Genomic DNA, 7,560 nt, shown 5'->3' on the forward strand with positions numbered 1-7,560 from the left:
GAAAACAAAAGTATCCCCAAGAGTGGTCTCAAGGTCTCATTTGCAGGCACTCCCAGGGCTCTGAGAGAGGCAATTTGTCCAGACCAGAGACTTGAACCTGGTTACAACAATGAAATACTCTGCAAGACCATTCGAACCGCTTTTTCCACCCTGGGCTTTTCTTTCCTTAGCGCCGCAGCATCACCTGGGATCTTGTTAGAAATGCACGTTCCTGGGCCCCACCCAGACCGACCAAATCAGAATTTCCATTTTAAGTGACCGCGTTGGCAAGACGCTGAAGTTGGGATCGATGCAGAGAAGATTAGCATGGCCCAGTGCAAGGCTGACACGCAAATTCATGGAGCAGTCCATTTTTTTTTTTTTTTTTAAAGAATCTCCAGGGGCGCCTGGGTGGCTCGGTTGGTTAAGCGTCCACCTTTGGCTCAGGTCATGATCTCATGGTCTGTGGGTTTGAGCCCCGCATCGGGCTCTGTGCTGACAGCTCAGAGCCTGGAGCCTGCCTCGGATTCTGTCTCCCTCTCTCTCTGCCCCTCCCCATTCATAATCTGTTTCTCTCTCTCTCTCTCTCTCCTTCAGAAATAAATAAACATTTAAAAAAAAAAAAAGGAAAGGAAAGCACTGGGCTAGACTTTGAGTATGAAAATTTCTCCTTGAAAGAAAATACAGGTGTAAAGTGAGAGCCGGGGGGGTGGGGAGCTCTGGTCTGTCTTTATCATCCATCACTATGTCTTTGTCAAGTGCATGCTTTCCTCCATTGTCTTCTAGCCCTTAACTTATGAAAAGCTCTTTCTGTTGCCCTTACTATGTGGTGTTAAGTCTTGTGAACGCCGTTGTTACAGGTCTATACCAGCCTCCCGCCTGTGTCATTGGCCTTGCGTGCTCCTTTCCAAATCTAACCTGCTAAGAACTGACGGTAAGGGATGTTTCCTCATCGAGAAGCTGCAAGGCACAGGGGCGCCTGGGTGGCTCCGTCAGTTGCGGGTCCAACTCCTGATTTCAGCTCAGGTCGTGATCTCACGGTTAGTTCATGAGATCGAGCCCCACATCAGGCTCTGTGCTGACAGTGCAGAGCCTGCTTGGGATTCTCTCTCTGCCCCCCCCCCACCCCTACCCTGTTTGCGTGCTTCCTCTCTCTCTCCCTCTCTCTCTCTCTCTCAAAATAAATAAATACTTAAAAAAAAAAAAGAAGCCACAAGGCACAATAATTCTCTGTGTACAAAAATCCGTTGGAGCCCAGACAACACACAAGCCAAAAGGAGTTGCTATGTTTCTCTTTCTGCATAAGCCCTCAAGCAACCTTTAGACTATCAAGTGTCCTGAAAACTGGCCCCTGGAGGATCTTGTTATTTATTCCAGAACACGAGACTATGCCACCTGCTACTCTCGGCAAGTCACCTACGGTTCTTAGTTAAGTATCTGTGCAAGAGTAAGACCCCACATGGCTCTCCAGCGCCCCACCCCATACCATTTACTTCTGGGAGCCCCGCCCTCCTTGCCCATACTCTTCCAGCGTCCGACTGGTCCATATCTTCTGCTTGCAAAGCTCCTTACAGAAATCTGATTGCTTACTGTCCGTAATGAAATACCAACGTCCATGCTAACTGTGCCTTCTGTAGCGCCTCCGGGATTAGAAGGGTATCTTCCCCAGTTCGTGCCGCACACACTCTGTCACCTGGGTTTTGCGCTAGGCCTGCTTTTGTTCGGTCTCTCAAAGCCTCCGTGGGCGGGCCCAGCAGCACATGGTTTCTCATTTGCTTGACCACCGAAGCTACAGGTCTGGAAAAGGAATCGACCCCATAGTCCCCCCTTACGGCTTCTCTTCTCTTCTTCTAGCCCTTCTCGCCACCAAGAGCTCTTTCCGTCTCTCACGGTGACGGAGCAAATGAGCCCACAAAAAGGGATCGATGCAAATAGACACTGATGTGTGCTTGGGGGAGAGAGAGGAGGAAGAGAAATTGTACACTTTCGGAGTGACAGGCCTCCCGTTAAGTCATGCAAAAGCGCCCAGTTATCGCTGCAATTGGTTAATCGCCCCACATTTAGGGAATTTCCCAGAGAGCTTTCTTTCTTTCTTCCTTTCTTTCTTTTAAGTTTAGTTTTTTGAGAGAGCTCAAGCGGGGGAGGGGCAGAGAGAGGGGGACAGAGGATCCGAAGCAGGATCTGCGCTGCCAGCAGCGAGGTCGGATCCCACATCAGATGTGGGACTCGAACTCGCGAACCGCGAGATCACGACCTGAGCCAAAGTCGGACACTCAGCCGACTGTGCCACACAGGTGCCCCCCAGATAGCTTTCTAATGATTGATTTCTAATTTAACTCTTTTATGGTCGGTGACACTTCTTCACGGCCCAGCATAAGGTTTCTCACGGTGAACGCTCCACACTTGAAAGCGATGTGTGTTTTGCTATTGCGGGGGGCGAGACCTATCAATATCCATTAGGACAAGTTAATTGATGGCGTCTTAATGATTGTCTACGTGTTCTACTGATTACTGAGAAAGGAGTATTAAAGTCTCCAAGTATAATTGTGGATTTCTCTCTTTCTCCTCTAAATTCTACCAGTTTTTACTTCACATATTTTGCAGCTCCGTTTTTAGGCACGTACACATTTAGAATCGTGCCTTCTTATGCATTGACCCTTTCATCATTACAAAATATCCCTCTATATCTCTGGCAATACTCCTTGCATTAAATTCACTTTATCTGACGTTAATATATATGATATATATAATAAATATAATAATATATATAATTATCTCCTATATTTTATATATATATATGCATGTATATGGTATATATATCTAAAATAATATAGGGGCGTCTGGGTGGCTCAGTCGGTTAAGCATCCGACTTTGGCTCAGATCACGATCTCACGGTCCATGGGTTCGAGCCCCGCATCGGGCTCTGTCCTGACAGCTCGGAGCCTGGAGCCTGCTTTGGATTCTGTGTCTATCTTTCTCTCTGCCCCTCCCCTGCTTGCACTCTCTCTCTCTCTCTCTCTCTCAAAAATAAACATTAAAAATTTTTTTTTTCAAAAAAAAAAAGAGTATGTCTGTATAAGTGCAAGGCCAGGAACATTTAGGAGATACTATTGCAGTATTTACCTAGGACCCACCTAGGACCATCCCCTCAAGATAGGACCATCAAAATAAGCAAATAACAGTAACGAGAGCTATCCTTTATTGAGTGTGGACTGTAGGCCAGGCAGTGTTGGAAGGGTTTTACAGACAAAACGTCATAGAATCCTCGCCCCAACTCTATGATGTAGGGGCCATTACTGTCGATGAAGAAACAGCCACAGAGCGGTTAATGAATGTATTCCATGACATGAAGTTATAGTAGAATTTACATCCAGGTTCTTCTGACTTTGCTGCCCTAAATTTTTTTACTTTTTATTCTGAAAATTTTCAAATGCATACAAAAGTATGCAATAAATATTTCAGCGTATTCTCTCATGGGACGCTCTTTAAAAGCATAACCACGGGGCGCCTGGGTGGCTCAGTCGGTTAAGCGTCCCACTCCGGCTCAGGTCATAATCTCGCGGTCAGTGAGTTCAAGCCCCACATCGGACTCTGTGCTGACAGCTCGGAGCCTGGAGCCTGTTTCAGATTCTGTGTCTCCCTCTCTCTGACCCTCCCCCGTTCATGCTCTGTCTCTCTCTGTCTCAAAAATAAATAAACGTTAAAAAATAAAATAAAATAAATAAATAAAAGCATAACCACAATATTGTTATCACACCAAAAAATACTAACAGTGATCCCTCAACATCATCGAAGAGTCAGTCAGTATTTAAATATCCCTGATAGTTGCATAAATGTTTACAGATTTTTTGTTGTTCACATCAGTATCCCCGTATTGCAATCAATTGCTATATCTTTTGAGTCTCTTTTAATCGCTAGGCCCCTCTGGCATCTCTTTGTTTTTCCCATTGGAATTTATTAATGCGGATGTGAGCTAGTTTTCCTGTAAAGTCTCCCACTGTCCATGGATTTTGGTGATTATATCCCGATAGTGTTTTTCAAGTAAACTGTTAGATCTAGAGACTTGTGAAAACCCGGGTTTGATTTCTCGGCAAGACACTTTCATAGGTGATGCTGTGTTCTTTCATCAGAAGTGCGTAATATCTGACCGTCTCTCTACCGGCGATGTCCACAGACACGAGCGAATCATTGCCCAGATCCATTGTTTCATTAGAGACTGCCAATGGTGATAGTCTGTGATATCTCCTTCTTCACTCATTAGCTGGAGTACCTCTATAAAGAAAAACTTCCCAGTATCAAGTTTTTGGTTACACTGAGATAAAATCTGTATAGAAAATACTACAGTCGCTCCCTTGCTGGTAGACATCTCCATATACATAGACCTCAAGCTTGGGTTCCCCATGGTTACAATCACAACTTCAGCTTTTCTTTCCAAAGCGTGCGTTCCATGCTAGTGTGTCTGGGGCCAGCCTTGACTACAGGGAAATTGGGAGAAAAGTTGAAAAATATATAAAGTATTGGGGCACCTGGGTGACTCAGTTGGTTAAGCATCCGACTCTTGATTTCAGCTCGGGTCATGATCTCATTGAGGCGGGCTCTGTGCTGACAGTGTGGTTCCTGCTTGGGATTCTCTCTCTCTCTCCCCCCTGCCTCTGCCCCTCTTTCTCTCTCTCTCTCTCTCTCTCTCAAAATAAATAAATAAACGTTAAAAATAAAATGAAATCTTTAAAATATATATAACTTTAAAATATATATATATATATTATATAAATCTTTAAAATATATATATAAAGTATCAATCCAGGCAAGGCAACATCTATTTACATGGAGGTCCAGAAAGAAGGAAAAAAAACAAGAGAGGGGAAGAAGTAATTTTAAAAAAAGAAGAAAATTGTGAAAAAACTGACAGCTTTCCTCCTAAGCTCAGGAACACGACAGGGATGTCCACTCTCGCCACTGTTATTCAACATAGTGTTGGAAGTCTTAGCCTCAGCAGACAACACAAAGAAATAAAAGGCATCCAAATCGTCAAGGAGGAAGTCAAACTTTCACTCTTCCCAGAAGACATGACACTCTATATGGAAAACCCAAAAGATTCCACCAAAAACCTGGTAGAACTGAGTCATGAATTCAGCAAAGTCACAGGATATAAAATCAAGGCAGAGAAATCAGTTGCATTCCTGTACACCAACAATGAAGCGACAGAAAGAGAAATCAAGGAATCAGTCCCATTTATAATTGCACCAAAAAACATAAAATACCCAGGAATAAACCTAACCAAAGAGGTGAAAAATCTATGCACTGAAAACTGTAGAAAGCTCATGAAAGAAATTGAGGAAAACACCCAAAAATGGAAAAGATTCCATGCTCCTGGAGAGGAAGAACAAATATTGTTGCAATGTCAATACTGCCCAAAGCGATCTACATATTCAATGCGATCCCTATCAAAATAACACCAGCATTCTACACAGAGCTAGAACAAATAATCCTAAATTTGTATGGAACCAGAAAAGACCCCGAGTAGCCAAAACAATCTTGAAAAAGAAAACCAAAGTGGGAGGCATCACAATCCCAGACTTCAAACTATACTACAAAGCTGTAATCATCAAGACAGTATGGTACTGGCACAAGAACAGACACTCAGATCAATGGAACAGAATAGAGAACCCAGAAATGGACCCACAAACGTATGGCCAACTAATCTTTGAAAAAGCAGGAAAGAATATCCAATGGAATAAAGACAGTCTCTTCAGCAAATGGTGTTGGGAAAACTGGATAGCGACGTGCAGAAGAATGAACCTGGACCACTTTCTTACTCCAGACACAAAAATAAACTCAAAATGGATGAAAGACCTCAATGTAAGACAGGAAGCCATCCAAATCCTCGAGGAGAAAGCAGGCAAAAACCTCTTTGATCTTGGTCGCAGCAACTTCTTACTCAACACGTCTCCAGAGGCAAGGGAAAGAAAAGCAAAAATGAACTATTGGGACCTCATCAAAATAAAAAGCTTCTGCACAGCGAAGGAAACAATCAGCAAAACTAAAAGGCAACCGACGGAATGGGAGAAGATATTTGCAAATGACATATCAGATAAAGGGTTAGTATCCAAAATCTATAAGGAACTTATCCAACTCAACACCCAAAAAACAAATAATCCAGTGAAGACATGGGCAAAAGACATGAATAGACACTTTTTCAAAGAAGACATCCAAAAGGCTAACAAACACATGAAAAAATGCTCCATGTCACTCATCATCAGGGAATTATAAATCAAAACCACAATGAGATACCACCTCACACCTGTCAGAATGGCTAAAAGTAACAACTCAGGCAACAACAGGTGTTGGCGAGGATGCGGAGAAAGAGGGATGCTGTTGCATTGCTTGTGGCAATGCAAACTGGTGCAGCCACTCTGGAGAACAGTATGGAGGTTCCTCAAAAAATTAAAAATAGACCTACCCTAGACCCAGCAATTGCACTACTAGGCATTTATCCACGGGATACAGGTGTGCTGTTTCAAAGGGGCACATGCACCCCAATGTTTATAGCAGCACTATCGACAATAGCCAAAGTATGGAAAGAGCTCAAATGTCTGTCAATGGATGAATGGATAAAGAATATGTGGTCTATATGTGTGTACACACACACACACACACACACACACAATGGAGTATCACTCAGCAACCAAAAAGAATGAACTCTTGCCATTTGCAACAACATGGATGGAACTGGAGTGTATTATGCTAAGCAAAATAAGTCAGTCAGAGAAAGACAAATATCATATGACTTCACTCATAGGAGGACTTTAAGAGACAAAAGAGATACGGAGCCTGGAGCCTGTTTCCGATTCTGTGTCTCCCTCTGTCTCTGCCCCTCCCCCGATCATGCTCTGTCTCTCTCTGTCCCAAAAATAAATAAAAAAAAAAAAGTTGAAAAAAAAAAATTTAAGGGGCGCCTGGGTGGCGCAGTCGGTTAAGTGTCCGACTTCAGCCAGGTCACAATCTTGTGGTCCGTGAGTTCGAGCCCCGCGTCAGGCTCTGGGCTGATGGCTCGGAGCCTGGAGCCTGTTTCCGATTCTGTGTCTCCCTCTCTCTCTGCCCCTCCCCCGTTCATGCTCTGTCTCTCTCTGTCCAAAAAAAAAAAAAAAACGTTGAAAAAAAAAAGAGACAAAAGAGATGAACATAAGGGAAGGGAAGCAAAAACAATATGAAAACAGGGATGTGGACAAAACACAAGAGACCCCTAAATACAGAGAACAAACTGAGGGTTGCTGGAGGGGTCATGGGTGGGGGGATGGGCTAAATGGGCAAGAGGTATTAAGGAGGACACTCGTTGGGATGCGCACTGGGTATGATATGTAGGGGATGAATCACTGGATTCTACTCCTGAAATCATTATTGCACGATATGCTAACTGACTTGGATGTAAATTTTAAAAAAAAGAAGAAACTTTTTCATAACTAGAAGCAAGATTTTAGTTTGAAAAGACCACTGAGTGGCAAGTAGAATGAAAGAAAAGAAGATTGGCCTCTAATAATACATTCTTGTGAAATCTTAAGATATTGACCATAAAGGGAAGAT

At 43.3% G+C, this 7,560-nt stretch overlaps 1 non-coding gene across 1 annotated transcript; it reads left to right on the plus strand.

Moving 5' to 3' along the window:
• Positions 1-253: 253 nt before the first annotated feature.
• Positions 254-357, plus strand: LOC122235595. The gene has a single exon (XR_006213640.1). It is a non-coding gene; the product is annotated as a U6 spliceosomal RNA (small nuclear RNA).
• Positions 358-7,560: the final 7,203 nt, after the last annotated feature.

The sequence above is a fragment of the Panthera tigris genome, chromosome X, assembly GCF_018350195.1.
Source record: "Panthera tigris isolate Pti1 chromosome X, P.tigris_Pti1_mat1.1, whole genome shotgun sequence".
In the NCBI taxonomy this organism is placed as follows: Eukaryota; Metazoa; Chordata; class Mammalia; order Carnivora; family Felidae; genus Panthera; species Panthera tigris.